General features: G+C 37.2%; 1 long non-coding RNA gene across 1 annotated transcript in view; it reads right to left on the bottom strand.

The window, feature by feature from the left end:
- The window catches only part of LOC112634872, a 246,834-nt gene that overhangs the window by 132,246 nt on the left and 95,842 nt on the right, over window positions 1-18,746 (bottom strand). The window lies entirely within an intron of this gene.

Raw genomic sequence — 18,746 nt, 5'->3', positions numbered from 1 at the left:
TTTCTTCATTTATTAGCTCAAACACATTTCTAAAGATAAACTTACCCTCATAAATTGTTTTGTTTTATTTTTCTAAGGTATAGTTTGAATAAAAAATTCAAGATAAATGCTAATTATTTCCTTGCATTTGCCAACCTTCAATTTAGTGAGTTGATTTCCTTTTTTCCTCCAAAGGTAATCAATAAAGTATCTCATGATATCATCACAAATGCATAGACTTAATTGTCTTTGATGTATCTCAATTATGTTCAATAATGCCATGGGCTGCAATCAACAAATTCAAACTCTGAGAAACTTTTTTTAGAGTTTTACAAAATAGCTTTTATTTTTAACTTCTATTTTAGGTTCAGCAGTACATGTGCAATTTTGTTCAATAGGTAAACTGCATGTCATAGGGGTTTTGTTTACAAATCATTTCATCACCCAGGTAATAAGCATAGTACCCAATAGGTATTTTTTTCTGAACCTTTTCCTTCTCTCACACTCCATCCTCAAATAGGTGCCAGTGTCTGTTATTCCCTTCTTTGTGTTCATATGTTCTCATTGTTTAGCTCCACCTATAAGTGAGAATCTGAAGTACTTGGTTTTCTGTTCCTGCGTTAGTTTGCTAAGGTTAATGGCCCCCAGCTCCATCCATGTTCCTGCAAAGGGCATAATCTCATTTTTTTTTTTTTCTTTTTTTGAGACGGAGAATCTCATTCTTTTTTATGGCTGCATAGTATTCTGTGGTGTGTATGTATCACATTTTCTTTATCCAGTCCACTGTTGATGGGCATTTAGGATGATTCCATGTCTTTGCTATTGTGCATAGTACTGTGATGAACATATATGTTCATGTGTCTTTATAATAGAGTGATTTATATTCCTTTGGGTATTGTATTAGTCTGTTTTCACATTGCTATAAAGAAATACAAGCGACTGGATAATTTATCAAGGAGAGAGTTTTAATTGACTCAAAGTTCCACACAGCTGGGGAGGCCTCAGGAAACTTACAATCATGGTGGAAGGTGAAGTGGAAGCAAGCACCTTCCTCACATGGTGGCAGGAGAGAGAAGTACAAGCAGGGGAAATGTCAGATGCTTACAAAACCATCAGATCTCATGAGAATTCACTCACTCACTATCATGAGAACAGCATGGGGTAAACCACCCCCATGATCCATCCGCCTTTCTCCCTCAACACTTGGGGATTACAATTCAAAATGAGATTTGGGTGGGGACACAGAGCTAAACCGTATCAGGCATGTACCCAATAATAAGATTTCAGGGTTGAACAGGGTAATTCTGTTTTAAGTTCTTTGAGGAATTGCTACACTGCTTTCCACAAGGGCCGAACTAATTTACACTCCCACCAGCAGTGTATAAGTGTTTCTCTACAACCTCACCAGCATCAGTTACTTTTTGACCTTTTAGTAATAGCCACTCTGACTGGTGTGCAATGGTATCTCTTTGTGGTTTTGATTTGCATTTCTCTAATGATGAGAAATGTTGAGAATTTTTTCATGTGCTTGTTTGCTATATTATGTCTTCTTTTGAAAAGTGTCTGCTTATGTCCCTTGCCTACTTTTTAATAGGGCTGATTGATTTTTGCTTGTAAATTTGTTTAAGTTCCTTAAACATTCTGAGTATTAGACCTTTGTCAGCTGCATGTTTGCAAATATTTTCTCCCATTCTGTAGGATGTCTTTTTACTATGTTGAAGTTTCTTTTGCTGTACAGAAGCTCTTCAGTTTAATTAAATCCCATTTGTCAATTTTTTGTTTTGTTGCGATCCTTTTTGGTGTCTTCATCATGAAATCTTTGCCAAGTCCTATGTCCAGAATAATATTTCCTAGGTTATTTGCCAGGGTTTTTTTTTTTCAATGGTTTTAGGTTTCATATTTAAGCCTTTAATCCATCTTGAGCTGATTTTTGTTTGTGGTTTAAGGTAGAGGTCCAGTTTCAATCTTCTGCATATGGCTAGCCAGTTATCCCAGCACCATGCATTAAATAAGGAGTCCTTTCCTCATTGCTTGTTTTTGTCAGCTTTGTTGAATATTAGATAGTAGTTATATTTGTACAGCATTATTTCTGGGCTCTATATTCTAGTCCATCAGTCTATGTGTCTGTTTTTGTACCAGTACCATGCTGTTTGGTTCCTGCAGCCCTGCAGTATTACTTGAAGTTGGGTAACGTGATGCCTCCAGCTTTGTTCTTTTTGTTTAAATTTGCCTTGGCTATTGGGGCTCTTTTTTGGTTCCATGTAAATTTTAAAATAGTTGTTCCTAATTCTGTGAAGAATGTGAGTGGTAGTTTGACAGAAATAATACTGACTATGTTAACTGCTTTGGGTAATATGGCCATTTTAATGATACTGATTCTTCCTATCCATGAGCATGGAATGTTTTTCCATTTGTTTGTGTCATCTCTGATTTATTTAAGCAGTAAAACTCTGAGAACCTACAGGAGAAATAATCTGTTTATTTTTTTTTTTAAGTGTTTTTTTTTTTTTTTTTTAAGAAATGGAAGAGAAACCTGTGGAGTTAAGAGAATGTTAAAAGACATGTTAATACATTGCAATGAATCACTTTTTAAATCTTGATTCAACATTCACAGGAATATTGCAGAAATGTGAACATTAAATGATAGCTAATGATATTGTTGCTTTGGAGACTAGAATGATGGGAATGTGGTCATTTTTAAAGGAGTGATCATTTTAAAGGGGTTTAGAATTGTTGAAGTTGAGTGTAAGGTAATTATACACTATGCTTTCTAACTTCGTGTGTTTGACATTTTCCTTAATAATAAACCCTTAAAATTATCTTCTGGACTTTAATACTATGCCTATACGAATATTGTTCAATATTGTGCCAGAGTATTTTGTTCTCCCTCTTTTTTTTTTTTTTTTTTTGAGACAGAGTCTTGGTCTGTCCCCAAGGCTGGAGTACAATGGCACAATCTCGGCTCACTGCAACCCCCACCTCCCAGGTTCAAGTGATTCTGCCTAAGCCTCCTGAGTAGCTGGGATTACAGGTGCATGCCACCAAGCCTAGCTAATTTTTGCATTTTTAGTAGAGATAGGGTTTCACCATGTTGGTCAAGCTGGTCTCGAACACCTGACCCCAGGTGATCCACCCACCTCAGCCTCCCAAAGTGTGGGATTACAGGCGTGAACCACCATGCCTGGCCAAGTATTTCGTTTTCTTACTTGAATAATGTTTTGTTTTTGCTGGAGTTAAAATTACCTGATTTTAAAAATGTGCTTGGTTTTCTTTGAACTTACAGCTGTGCTTTTTCACACCATATAATAATTGAGTAAATGTCTCTTGTTAAATTAAGTTTATCCTAAAGCTGCCTCCTTACATATTTTAAGTTCAGCCGAAAAGTTTCTCCGTACACAATGAACTGTAACCCAACTGGATGTCTAAACAGGCTATACCCTACTCTTGTACCAATCACTGAGTTTCAGCCAATTCAAGGCAGCCAACTGTTCAAATCATTTTTTAAAAAGGTAAACTCCAAGCTGTAACCAACCCAGCTGTTTCTGTACCTCACTTTTTCTGTATACCACTTTCCTTTTTCTGTCCATAGTCTCTTTTGCCCATGCAGTGGCACTGAGCCTCTTTGAACCTATTCTAGTTTGTGAAGCTGCCCCATTTGCAAATCATTCTTTGCTCAAACTCTGTTATATTTAATTGGTCTACAGTTTTTATTTTAACACTCGCAACACAATATCTCCACATAATCAAACCTATCAGATGATCTGTCATTTTTCATTCCTTTTACTGGAAGAACTCATACTGGAATGCTCCATCCTTGTGTTCTATTTTTCACTCTACTTGCCCTTTGGCATAATTAACAGTTGTCATCCTAAGAATTCCCCTTGCCTTTCTCCTCTCCTGTGTCCTGTAGAGTGTATCTTTTCTTTTCCTTGCTTCCTTATTTTGATGGAATACATCATTCAGAAGTTTTCTGAGAAAAAGTACATGAATTTTTTTGAGACATTGTCTGAAAATATCTTTATTCTATCCTCACAGAAGATTGATAGTTTGCCTGCATACAGAATTCTAGATCGGCAAAATTTTCCTTATAATTAAAACCACTGTTCCATTGTTTTGTAGCTTCCAACGTGGGAAAAATGTGATTTCAGGCTTATTTTTAATCCTTTGTGGGGGACCTGTATTTTTTTTTGGGGGGGGGTGGGGAGAAAGGCTTAGTATCTTTATGGCTAGTGGTCTTAAATTTTACAATTTAGGTACTTTGGTGTATAATTATTATATGTTATACTATCTGAATGTAATGATTATAGTTTTTCAGAAATTTGCTTAAGTTTCATACATTTTAAGTGCTTTTTCTGAGTTCACTTTTACTGTGTTGATGTTTCCTTTTATAATATCAGAGTTTTTCCTCAAGTATTAGGTGATCTTTGGCAGTCCATTTATTTATTTATTTATTTATTTATTTATTTATTTTATTTATTTATTTATTTTTGAGACAGAGTTTCACTCCGTTACCCAGGCTGTAGTGCAGTGGTGTGATCTCAGCTCACTGCAACCTCAGCCTCCCAGGTTCAAGCGATTCTCATGCCCAGCCTCCCAAGTAGTTGGGATTACAGGTGCCCACCACCATGCCTGGCTCATTTTTGTATTTTTAGTAGAGACGGGGTTTTGCCATGTTCGCCAGGCTGATTTTGAATTCCTGACCTCAAGTGATCTGCCTGCCTCGGCCTCCCAAAGTGCTGGAATTACAGGCATGAGCCCCCACCACTGGCCTGCCCATTTATCCTTAATGATGCCATACTGAAAAGCTAATTAGAAAATATGTCGGCATGAATATAGCCTATTAACCGGTAGGTCTCACTCTAGATTGATCAGGTGATTGACTGAATTTGGGTTGGCAAACCCCAAATGTCAGTATCTGTAGTACTTTTCTTTGAGGAAGATAAATTTATCAGAGAAGGATACACATGTCTCTTGCTAAGGCACAAATATGGAGGCAGGAACATACAGCTGGTTGCCATGATTCTAGTGAGGAACATGGCTGGGGTGATCCCACTGCTCAATATGCTAACTTTCATCTTATCCCAATTGTCCATCAACCGTCTCACACATTCATACACTTAGCTATATTCTTGATTTCTTTTTTTTTTTTTGAGACGGAGCCTCACTCTGTCGCCCCAGGCTGGAGTGCAGTGGCGCGATCTCGGCTCACTGCAACCTCCACCTCCCAGGTTCAAGCGATTCTCCTGCCTCAGCCTCCCGAGTAGTGGGGACTCCAGGTTCGCACCACCACACAACTAATTTTTGTATTTTTAGTAAAGACAGGGTTTTGCCACATTGGCCAGGCTGCTCTCAAACTCCTGACCTCATGATCCATCTGCCTCGTCTCCCAAAGCGCTGGGATTACAGGCATGAGCCACCGCTCCTGGTCCTTGATTTCTTTTGATAATATTTAGCTAGATAACCATCCATTCAGTGCAATCAAAGGCAGACCTAACATTCACTCCCTAGTAAAAACTTATCTGGGTATTAAAATTGCAGTTACAATATACCTGGGAAATAATAGGTGTGTTTTTCCCCAGCTAAATTTGCAAACACACATCCATTAAGTGACAGGAAACACTGCAAAGTTTTACAGTTTAAAGGATTTTTGTGGCATATGCTTTCTTATAAAACTCTGACTAAACAATGAATTCAAATAATATTCACCTCTGTAATGGGTGAACAATATTTGATGGGATTCAATATTCTAAGGTATATTTTCAGATTGATATTGATGATATAAAAATCAATATAATAGCACTATAGTAGTGAATGCCCCCCACATCTAATTATTTATGAAATTTGGTCAATTCTATTTCAAAATTTCTCTCAGATTTTAGTCCCTTCTTTCAGATCCATTATTTTCATTGAGATTAATAAGACACTTTGCACAAACCACCTTTTTAAACTTTCTGCCTATGTTTAATTATGCCACAAGATCTGCTTCTGGCTATAAGTCTGAATATGGCACTCCACTCATTAATGTTTTTGTGGCAATTTATTACCTATACCATAAAAGTATAGCCTCTATACACCCACAACATTGCTTCACTCTGTTCTATACCTTGCACCTTACACTATAGCAACAGAAGCATGATCTTATGTGTCACACTTGCTAGCACACAGCGATTGTTATCAGTGCTGTCCCATTATTTAACTAGCATCCTGTTTCCTCCCACCCTCCAGGTCTAGCATACCACTACTTATTTTTGGAACTTGGAACAGATGACTTCTTTGTCTCCTATGGGTAAAATCAGTCATTTCTTCATTCAGTTACTTGTACATATCCATGTCATATCACTTTGAACAGACTTAATTAAATTATTCGTAATACACAGTACAGAGGTGTTATATAAAATGTATCATAGATCTTATATTTAGGGCTCTTGGTTTACATAAAAACATCAACAAAATACAGTCGGAATTGTATAAGTTAAATGGGTAAATGAAGCAACCCTAAATAATTCTAGCAGGTCAGCGGTTATTGCAGTGACCTCAGGCGCTCGCTAGGCCTATCTTAACTAGTAGGCCATATTGATCTAAATTAATGGAAGTTTTGTTCAACAATTTGAATTTGAATTCAACAGTTCATCAATTTGACTCTAGTACAAGAAGGAATCTAAATAAAAACTAAGTCTTCTCTTAGTAAAAAACTAGGAGTCTTCTCTTAGTAAATTTCATCAATGACATATCCATGAATTTTAAATCTTTGAAAATTAGATTATTTCACAATCAAAACACATTTTTCACTGTAATAAAACTTACTATTACTCTTTAATATTTAAATTTTTATTCTTCTACTCTCTTCTCGCTTCTACTCTGCTTTCCCAAATAGAATGGATTTTCTTCACTTGTTTCCAAAAGGAATACAATTATTTTTATATAGTGATCCCTGTGTTGGTATTTAAAATATATCCTGTGAAATGCTGAAAATTCAACTAAATTTGAAAATCATAAACTGATTTTCTATTTTTTTGCCAAGTACTAAAGTAATATTCTTACTGTGTTGGAAAACCGAGAGTGTGATACAAGCAAAAGACTTTGGAATCCCAAGTCAGAAAACCTAGATTCAATCCCAGGTTTCAATATTATAAGCTTCATGAGCCCAGGCTAGCCACTAGAATATAGTTTGAGAAAATTCTGTGTTTGTATAGAATATTCTTGTTAACTTCTCCATCTCAGGGAAAATTTGGTTGGAAACACAAAAATTCTTCACATTAATTTAAGTAAAAGTGTGTGTATGATTCATAGTTCTGTAGAGGAAACAGAAACCTCTATAGGTATTTTAAACAGAAAGGGACTTCATACAGGAATTAAACACCTCTATAATCATTAAAAGGACTAGAGGAGCTGTAATGAGGAGATTGCTACTGGCAAAACTATGTGCATGAATATGAAGCCAAAGCTTTGATCCAGGGATCAGAAATAGTTCACTAATACTTCACCTGCTTCTCGACACCTATGAAGGCAGAGGCTAGACAGGGACTCAGAGTTTGACCTCCATCCCAGCACCGCACTGTTTCTCAATACTCATGCCTCTAGGACATGTTTACCATCAGAAATATCAGAAGGATTATAGCATCCACCTCACTACCAGCAACCAAATCTTGCATGAGTGTGTTTAGCTGTATCCATAGCTAACTGCGAGAGAGTCAGAGAAATGGTACAATTTGGCTTTCCAACTTCTGAAATTCAACAAGACATATATGGCAGGAGATAAATATAGAAGCTGAATGCCTATTAACCATATCTAACCTGGAGAGTATGGAGGCAGTGAGGGAGTATATAAAGATGTACAGAGCCTTGTGGCATGAAAATGTAGCTGGACATATTCAGATAAAAACTGGAAACAGGGAGTGAGTAACCTTAGGATGCTCTCTGTTTCCCAAGAGCTCTGTATACTTATATTTTCTCTCTCTCTCTTTCTCGCTCTGCCCCCCCCCCCCCCCCCCCCCCCCCCCCCCCCCCCCCCCGCAAGAGCTCTATAATATAAACAATCAAGGAAGGGTCTCACATGTCTCAGGTGTATGAAGCTCTGTAGTACATAGGACATGTTCAATAGAAAGAAAAACATAAAGAAGTGAATACTTTCCCTAGTTTCTTCATCAAGTGAAATATCTGCTCAATCCTTTCCAGAAAGGAAAGGATTCCGAGTTACAAGGATCAAATAAAATAATTGAAAAGGGCTTATTTAAATGTTAATCTTTTGTATTAGATATGCATCATTTTACCATCAATTTAAAAATGTTAAAGCAGGAAAAAAGAAGAGAAGTATTATTTACAACAGCCTTTTTCTATACCCTTTGCTACGGTTTATATAGATGCATTATCTGACACTGGGTCTCTAGTTCTCAGTAAACACTAATTGAAATGAATCTAAATGTGTACTCATGTGTTTAGCAAATAGCATAAATGAGATATTTTTATCATTGCTACCAATCGTTATTTTCTTTTGTGAAGTCATCTGATAATTGAATTTCCAACTGTGTCATTCTATGGAACGGTTACCCATGACTAATATATTCTGTTCATTCTCAATAAACTTCACTTTAATTCATTCTAGAAATATGATTCCAATAGTTTTATGGGACATTACACTATATATAAGATTATTATCACCACAAAGTTATATACTTCTAACAGCACTAAATAGCAATAGGTTTTTGTATAAAAACTGAAATCACTATAAGACCATGTTCACTCATTCCATAGCCTAAGTAAAATTTTCCTAGGAAGCAAATGAGAAAGGGAAAAGAAATAATATTTATTGGAGGACTACCTTGAACATTTTATATAATCACTGAATTCTGACATTTTATTTAATAGTAGGGCCCATGACAAATAATTTACGTAGTCTTATCTTTTTGTATTATAAATATTAAGTCAGTATCTAGTATATGCCAGAAAATAACCTTGGAATATAATGATGAGTGAGGTAAATGTGCCCCGTGCACTCAAGGAACTTCAGGTAATTTATGAATAAAAATCCAGTTACAATGCACTAAAGAATGTGTTGATGGTATGCTATGGAAAAACACAATAAGAACTCTGAATTCAGCCTCTGGCCGACAAGACATTCTGCAGGAAGTGGCAGCAGAGCCAGGCACTGAGGATGAGCATGTCTGAAGCACAGAGAAGGAGAGGCATGGTAGAAATATATGAGACTTTTGTAAAACTTCATGAGATGCTACAGCATTCTGATTTAATGAAAAGAGAAATGGAGGACTTTAAGTCAAAAGGGATGTAATCATATTTGCATTATGGAAAGATCAAACTGGCTGTTTATGGGAATCAGCTGAAAACCTGCAAGCACGAAGGTGGGCAGGACACTTCGGAGAGAGTCTCAGGAATAAAGGTGAAAGGTGATATGGGCCTGTGCTAGGGCAGAGCCAGTGGGGACTGAAAGAAGAAATATTTTAAATGGGCCGGGCGCGGTGGCTCAAGCCTGTAATCCCAGCACTTTGGGAGGCCGAGACGGGCGGATCACGAGGTCAGGAGATCGAGACCATCCTGGCTAACATGGTGAAACCCCGTCTCTACTAAGAAATACAAAAAACTAGCCGGGCGAGGTGGCGGGCGCCTGTAGTCCCAGCTACTCGGGAGGCTGAGTCCGGAGAATGGCGTGAACCCGGGAGGCGGAGCTTGCAGTGAGCTGAGATCCGGCCACTGCACTCCAGCCTGGGCTACAGAGTGAGACTCCGTCTCAAAAAAAAAAAAAAAAGAAAAGAAATATTTTAAATGTTTAAATGAAAGAATCTTGTGATTTGATAGCACGGTAAGAATGAGGGAGAGGTTATAAATGACATTCGTGTTTCTAGTTGGCCTGGACAAGTGGAAGGATGAGAGAACCATTCACTGAAATTGGGAAAAAAGAAAAAAAAAATGGAATTTTGGAAGAGATGATGTGAGTTTGGATCATTTTGAAGGCGAGGTGTTAAAAAGGCATCTGGGTGCAGATTTCAATAGTATTTCTATTCCATGCTTTAAGTAGGTCTGGAAGGGAGATGATAGAAGCCAGGAGTGAAAGATAACTGGGGAGAGTAGGTAGGGTGTCCCTGAGTGACACCAGTGCCTAAGAGACAGGTGAAGGAAAGAAGCTTCCAAGGAAGAAGGTAGGGAGCATTCAGAGGGGAAGGAAAAGAAGATGGAGGAAAATGCTGGATCCCGAAGCCAACAGAAAGGGATGTTTCAAGAAAGAGTGGCCAACAGTGTTAAATGCTACTAAAGGAATAAGTCCAATAAGCATTGGGAAGTGGCCAGTTCAGTTCGGTGCAGCACTGTAAGGAACGGAATGTAATGAGTTGGAAAATGCAGAAATGAGAGAAGGAGAGCAGTTAGTGTAGACAGACATTTCATGAAGTTTGACTGTAAAGGGTGTAGAATGCCAGTGTGTCATGCTGCAAGAGGCATTTGATCGACAAAAGCTCTTTCTGGTTTTGTTTTGTTTCGTTTTTCAAGATGAGAGAGGCAAATAATTTCAAACACTGAAAGGGAAGAGCCAAAATAGCAGAAACAGAAAGGTAGAAAGGATAGGAGAGGAAAAAGATACTCAAATGAGAAAGGTAGGAAAGAAACCAGAGCATAGATAAGGATGTATTATTGGCCTTAGAGCCATTTAATCATTAACTCAACAAATGTTTATTGACTGTTACGCATTTCTGAAAAAACAGAATGAATGGAGATTCAGGTGGGAAAAAAGTAAATATGTTTGTGAAGGAAAAGGTAAAAAAAAAACAGAGAAACTGGAGGTGGTAAAAATGGAATGTGTTATTAAACTGAAGTGAATTAACTTTGGGGAGGCATTGGATTTAATAGAATTTTCCAGATTAATCTCCTGAATTGTGCTTTATTTATAAGCTTTCTCTGAAATCATGTGTATGTTTTTATCATATTCTATGGCTATCGAGTCTGAAGTCAGTTTGTTACCCCTAAAAGAGTGAATTAATCTGAATTGTTTTCTTCTTGGTCTTACAAAGAGCAGTTCATTTGTCACGAGGCAGGACTTGTTAACTCGGGCAGATTTGTTTCTTAAGCATTTGCAGAGAGATGACCAAGATAAGTCATTTTAAATCGCCAAATATTACCAGATAGAAACAGTTTCGAAGGCAAAAAAAATGAATAAATAAATAACGGGGAGGTCACACTCTCCGCACCTAATGTAGTCCAATGTTTCTTCATTCAATTGAATCAGAGTCTTTTTTGAATTTATCAGTTCATGCCATGGAGGATAAGACCAAAATAAAATAGAGTGTGCCCTGGTACAAAGAAGGAAACCACACACAGCTTTTTATGCTTAAGAGGAAAGACTCTTGGGTAGAGTCAAATAATGTGTGCCAGCTTGTGTGCTTCTGCTGTTTAGGTCTGGACCTCCAAGGAATCAGACTGACAATTTCATGAAAGGTTCTGATTTAACTGCTCCTTTCAAAAACACTTCAAAGGGTGGTGATGAGGGATACCAAGGGATAAAAGGTTTCTTTCAGGGCTATGTTAATTTATTTTAGACCAAAGAGCAAATATCCCAATAGACAAGGCAGGTGATTCAATCCATCTGATTGTAGTAACAAACCTTGCGTAAAGACCAGGTCGGGAGGAGGCTGGAAGAAATTTTTAATCAATTGTGCACCAACTTGCCTACAAAGTAAGTCTCTTAAGTAACTCTAACTGGAATATGTGTGCTGATAGTTAAACCCAGAGAAAAGTCAATGCAAGCAAGGTCTGGAGAGGGAAATCAGGCAGATGAGAGACATTTAGTAACTTTGCTCACCAGGCTGCTAATAACATCTCTGCAGATACAGAGGCAGAGACAGGCAGAGGCAAAGGAGAATGAAAGAGTATTTTGTCACAGTCAACCATCTCAAATCTAGTTAGAAAATGTACTTACTGGCTTTGAAGTTAGAATTTCAGAGTGTGGATTTCAACATGTCGCAGGTTGGGTTATCTGTGAGGCTGGCAGCAAGAAACTGCCTGTAAATTTCTATGTGTCTAAATGGAGGCAATTTCTCAAAAGTAAATTATAGAGTTGAAACCTTTAAATGAGATACTATAACACAAAGTACTTTGAAACTCTAAAATGTGAAACAAGGTAGAATTTTTTTTAGTTATAATTGTAGGACAAACATGCAATGGCATATTCAAATTTTAAGAATAATATTTAAAAAGCAGTAAAAATGTCACCAGAATATTTGAATGATGACAAGCATGAACTCAAACTGAAGGAAAACCAGACTTACAGAAAATATAGGCAGCAGCCCAGAAGCTGAGGCTGCAATGTATTTTAAAAGATCAAGTAGAACAGTTAGAGGGAAAAAACAATGGGAAACCATGTTCTTGTCCTGCATTCACCATTACTTGGTAAGCTGGTGATACATTTTGAGAAAGAATCTAAAGCAAACTGCTGAGGCTCCTTGTACTTACGTTGAGTTTTTGTTTTTCGGGGTAAAGATAATAAATCGTCCTTCTCCGCTGTTTCTATTGTTACTTAGTTCAAGTACCTTTACCTTTACCTTACTTAACACCGAAATGATAAAAAGCTATTTAATTTCACTATTAATCAGGGTTATGCAAATTAATACCACACCATTTTCCACCCATCAAATTAACAAAAAGCAAATTTTGATGAATATATTGTGTTTGCAATAATGTGAAGACACAAACATCTCTATACATTGCTGACAAGTGTGGAAACCAGCCTTCGGTGCATGACAAATTGTCAATATCTATCAAAAGTACAAGGTCATTGACTAAATAATTCCAGGGCTAGGAATTTATTCTAGATTTTACAGATACGAGATGATGAAATGGCATGGACACAGAACTCTTCACTGCAGCATTACTTGTTATAGAAAAAGATTGGAAAAAAATAGAATGTTTGTCTCTAGGAGTTAGAAAAATGAATTATAGAATATCAGTACAATGAAAACCAGCCACCTATGTGAAATAATAAAATCTGGAGGTACTGAAATAGAAAGGTCTACAAGATATATTGTAAGGTGAAAAACATTAAAGTGTAAAACACTATGTTAAATGATCTACTATTTGTGAAAAAAAGGGGAAGATAATATATATTGATATTTTCATTTGTATCTATTCTAAAATATCTAGAAGGCTACATGTAAAATTAATAATACTGCATCTTGGAGGGTGATGTTTGTGAACTGAACAATGGTGAAAAGGGGACTTCATTTATACTTTTTGGTTTTTAAAACATAAATGTATCATTGTTGTAAAATTTAGGTAACTAATTTTTTAAAAAATTATTTGCATGGAAATCCATTTTCCTCACTAAATTATATACTATGCCTTCTTCATTTTCATAGTCTCATTGCTTAGACCAATGCATAGCACATAGCACCTGCTCAACAAATGTTTACTAAATAAACATTGAATAATAAAATATTGTAAACTTTCTTGAAGGAAGGGCAAACATCTTGCCCTAGCTCCAAGAATTTTTTATGTGACATTGTGGGATGGCAGAAAAGTGCCTGAGAAGATAAGAAAGTGAGATGCAATGGAAAATCCTAATTCTAGATGTCATTCATTTTTTAGTTATTTCCATAGTTTTTCAATGAACGTTAGAGTGGGTAGAGTGAGGACCATAACTTCAAAATATATATTAAAGAAAGAGAGGGACATAAAAGAAGTTTCTGGTAGAAGCAGCTGCTTTGAAAATCATAATGATTTAGAGTTTATTGTTTCTGGTAAACTATTCTGTTTTGTGGACCCCTGTTTTATAAGTAGTTACAGATTTTGAATTTTTACTTTATGTTTTTTAAAAATGCTTGTTATTGTTTTCCAAATACATTTTCCTTGTCTCAGATTTAAAGTAGCTAGCCTGCATTTGCTCAGTTGACGAATGAATGATTAGCACAAATGTTATATCCTGTGGCTTAAAGCACTAGTTCTCAATGTTGGCTGCAGGTTGGATCCATAAGGAACTTTAAAAATAATATTGATGCCCAGGTCCCACCCCTAGAGAATCTGCTTTAATTGTTCTGTAAAGTGACACAAATATCAAGGTTCTTAAACGTGATTCTAATATACGACAAAGATTAACAACTACTGGTTTATAGCTTCTCCAGCCTTTGTGTAGAGAGAAACCATCTCCAAAATCAAATGAATATAGAACTTGCTATTTTGAATAATTAACTCTTATAGTGAAGACTGTAAAAATAAAACGTCACATTCATTTTTTTTTCTTCTGAAGGGTAGCCTAGATTTCACGAACTTTACCTTGTTAATACAGGGGCTACATATTGTAACAAGGACCCACTGACTTCATATTAATGATCACAGGTAGTGGCAACACCAAAGGGCAGCTCTGAGGGTCTTCAGGCTGCCACTGCTGCTCTCACAAGTTTTCCCAATGTTGTCTGGGAAAGGCCATTGGGCTTGCTCATAGGTGATTCACCTGTGTTTGCTCAACAACATCAAAATAGTTGGAGTAGAAAAAAATATTGGAAAAAATTCAGATGCCCACCCACAGAAAAATGGATAAATATTGTCCTTTATGTTATAGACACACACACACACACACACACACACACACACACACACACACACAAAATAAAAAAAATTGACTGCAGGCATATCTACCAATACAGATTAATCTTAACATAAAACAGTATCAAGTGTAAAAAACAATTCCCAGAAGACTACATATAGCCTTAAGCCCTTTTTATAATTTTCTAAAACAAAGCTAAATAATTTATTGTTTGGGCATACACATGTCATAGAAATACAGGGGTGGAAAGCAAGACAATGCTAAGCATAAAATTCAAGCTGGCAGTGACCTCTGGGGAAGGAAGAAGGGAAAGGACATAAATAAACATGAGTCCTTGTTAGTGTTCTAGCTCTTGGTCTGGGTAATAGGTCTGTGGGTGTTCATGATGTTATTAAATAAGGACATTCAAAACTGAACACACGAATAAGGAAGATGGGAATGAAACTTCTTTGTGTTAGAATCATGTAGGATTTGGTTAATATAAGTATGGTATCTTTGTAAGCTTTTACTTTGTGTACATATTTACTCTACTTTTAAATATTTATATTGGCGGTAGAGTTTAATGTACTAACAACTTTTGTGTTTCCAACTAACATACTCCCTGAGACTTAAATTGGGACTTAGAGGTTATGAGAAAACATTTTCAGTCCTTTAATCTGAAAAATCACTTTGATAATGAGTAAGTGACATGAAAATAACTCCTGGAATAACATTGAATTTTGGTGGATTCTGAAAAGTCTAAGAGTAAAACTGAGTTCTTCACAAACAACTGTATAAATGAAATATGACCCCCTAGACGTCTTCCTGGTCTTACTCTTTCAGCCACTTACCTGCCCCAGTAGAAGTAGCATAAAACTAATAAACATTACCCTTGTGTAGAGCTTTACCGTTTATAAGAGGAGCTTAATTTTATCTCCCATATTTATCATAACAACCCTGTGAAGAATGGAGGGCAAAGATTAGCTCAAAACATGAGTATAGATGATTCTTACAATATAAAACAATGATTCCAAAAGGTGGCATGTACACCAGTGATTGAACACAAGACAAATTTTCAAGTATGAACATATTGTTTACTACTTATGTTCATGCATACATTTTTAATAGCTGTATATTGCTTTTAATTTGCATTAATCTGTACCTGCTATTTGTGGTAAATAATGCTTTTTTCACTTATAGTAATGGCATAAAGTTGCCTTTAAAAATAGACTTATTTTATGGAGGGCAATGCAAGATGTCTAACTAGAAGGATTCCATGCCTGCCTTGTCCACTTAAAAGAACCAGAATAGTAGATAGACAGTCACACTTCAAATACATTATCCCAGAAACAACACTGGATTTCAACATAGAAGTGACAGGAAACACCAAAGTAGGCAAGGAGAAGGAAAAAAGGCAGCCTCTCTGACAGGGAGTGGCTGGGAGCCAGGAGTAACTTCCCAATGTGGGGGAAGTGTGAATGAGAGAATTTCAATGGCCCACATTCCTACCATGAAATCATGCAATCCTTCCCATGGAAGAGTCCCTCAATCCTTCCAAGCCCTCAAAGTAACATAGGGAGCTCCCAGGAGACCATGGGATGGAACTGCTCCAGGAAGGGATCTTACACTGGGTCCCACATGCTTTCTGAGACCTAAGCAGCTATAACAAGATGCTATTTTCAAGCCTACCCTCTGGTAAACAGCACACTGTCATGGGGCACAGTGTTGGCAGGACCAAGGCACTGGGGATACTCAGGCTGTTGCTTCTGGGACAGAGAAGTGTCCTAGGAGCATTCCCACAGCTGCGTCTAAGAAACAAGGGAGCCATGGTCTGTAGAGGCCAGTATGGGGAAGTAAGTGCTGCTGGGATTTGAGACCCAAATGTGAATAACATATGAGTTGTCAATGGGATTTAGTCAGGAGCTGGGTGAGGGCTCCTGCAATCAGGGCAGGGTGTGAGCTAGACACTAGCTACTGCCACCAGAGCAAGGGAGAACACCCTGCCAGTACTGGGGTATGAAAAGGATGATGTTACTTACCTGTCAGCCCAAGCTGTGGCCACCAAAGATGACCCTACTCTCTCCGGTGGCAGTCTTGGTGTGGCTGCTACTGACTCTCACCCGAGCACTCTACCTAGGGTCTAAGGATGGCTGTGCCCTCACTCACCACTGCTGGTGCCTGCTTTAACCATTGGGGGCCTAAAAAGAAGCCCATTCAGTTTGGCTTATATCCCATCTCCAAAACAGAGCACATAGCCCAGAATTCTGTGGATTATCCAACTCAATTCACCACCTTGAATACCTGAGCCCTTGTTCTGAGGGCCTGAGATTGGGCCTCAACTCCTGGCTGCTACTATTTTAGCTAGCATCTACCTGTAAACACCACAAAGGGGCCTAGAGACTGACCCACTTAGCCCATCGTAGCCACTGTCAATATCAATGAACACTGCTCAGGACCCAAAGAATCATCCTGCCACTGCTTCTGCCATTGCCCATACTGACTTCCCAGGGGTCTGAGAACTTGCCCACCTGCCAGTTCCGCTGCTGCCACTACTGGCATCTGTGAAAGCCAACTCGAAGTCCATTAATTGGCCTGATAATAACCACCAACACAGGTATCAGAACGCATTACCCTGGGCATATGTAGCCCACTGCTGCCACTACTGGGGTCTGAAGACTGGCCCAGCTGGCATACCTGTCCCCAGCACAATTTCAACACAGTTTCCACTAATAACATCACCCAAACCCATCAAGGAAATCATGGATACCACTAACACAGTTTACAGCCAAATAAATCATACAGAGACTACACTACTGCAAGCACCCAGAATCAAAGGCAAAGTCCCCTACCCATCCAAAACCATAGATACAATTTCAGGAAAAAGCCCCACCCCACCCCCCAACATACACACAAAAGTAAATTCAAAAATAGGAAGAAATGAATGTTACACCTGATGTGGAGATATCAACATAAAGATACAGGAAACATGAAAAACAAAAAAATGACACCTCCAAAGGAACACAATAATTCTCCTTCAATAGATCTTAATCAAAAAGAAATTTTTGAAAGCCCAGATAAAGATTCAAAATATTGATTTTAAAGAAGCTCAGTGAGATACAAGAAAATTCTAAAAAGAAAAAATAAGGACACAAAGAAGTCAGAAAAAGAATTCAGCATACAAATGGGAAATTTACCAAAGAGATATGATATTTTTAAAAAGAACCAAATAGAAATTCTGAAACTGAATAATTCATTGAAGGAAATACAAAATACATTTGAAAGCTCCAAGAGTAAACCAGATCAGGCAGCAAAAAAGAATCTCAGAATTCAACACAGGTCTTTTGAAACAATCCAGTCAGACAAGAAATAGAAGAAAAAATAATTTTAAGGAAGAGAAAAGCCTTCAAGACATTAGGGAAAACAAAGTGGCTGAATTTACAAATTATTGATATTCCCAAGCACAAAGAAACAAAGAAAGGATTAGAAAACTTATTTACCAAAGTAATAGATGAAAACTCTCAAGATCTAGCAAGACAAAGACATTCAGATATAGGAGACACAATGATCCCTAGGAAGATACAGTGCAAAAAGGTCTTTTCAACAAGGCATTAAGATCAGACTGTCTAAAGTCAAAGATAAGAGTGAATCCTAAAAATAGCAAGAGAAAAGCATGTAGTTACCTATAAAGGAAACCCCATCAAACTAACAGTAGATTTTTTAGCAGAAACTTTACAGACCAAAAGAGAATGGGATAATATATTCAAAGTGCTAAAAGAAAAAAGAAAAAAACTGCCACCCAAGAACACAATATCCAGCACAATTATCCTTCATAAATTAAGGAGAAATAAAGCCATTCCCAGAAAAGCAAATGTTGAATGAATTTGTTACCACTAGACCAGACCTAAAAGAAATGCTCAAGGAATCCTAAACTGGCAACAAAAGGACACTATCTACCACATAAAAACACATGAAAGTGTAAGACTCACTGGTAAATCAATTACACAAAAGAGGAAGACAAAGGACTCAAATGGTACCAATATAGAAATTCACCAAACCACAATGACAAACAATAAAAAAAAAAGAAAGTAACAAAGAATACATAAAACAATTAACAATATGACAGTAATAAAACCTCACATATCAATAATGACCTTAAATGTAAAGGGATTATATTCTCCATTTAAAACATACGGAATGGCTGAATGCTTTGAAAACTGTGATCCAAAAATATGCTACTTACAAGAAACTC

Source organism: Theropithecus gelada, chromosome 11 (assembly GCF_003255815.1).
Source record: "Theropithecus gelada isolate Dixy chromosome 11, Tgel_1.0, whole genome shotgun sequence".
NCBI lineage: Eukaryota > Metazoa > Chordata > Mammalia > Primates > Cercopithecidae > Theropithecus > Theropithecus gelada.
Note: the sequence above shows the minus strand (reverse complement) of the source record. Positions and strands in the feature narration are given on the sequence as shown.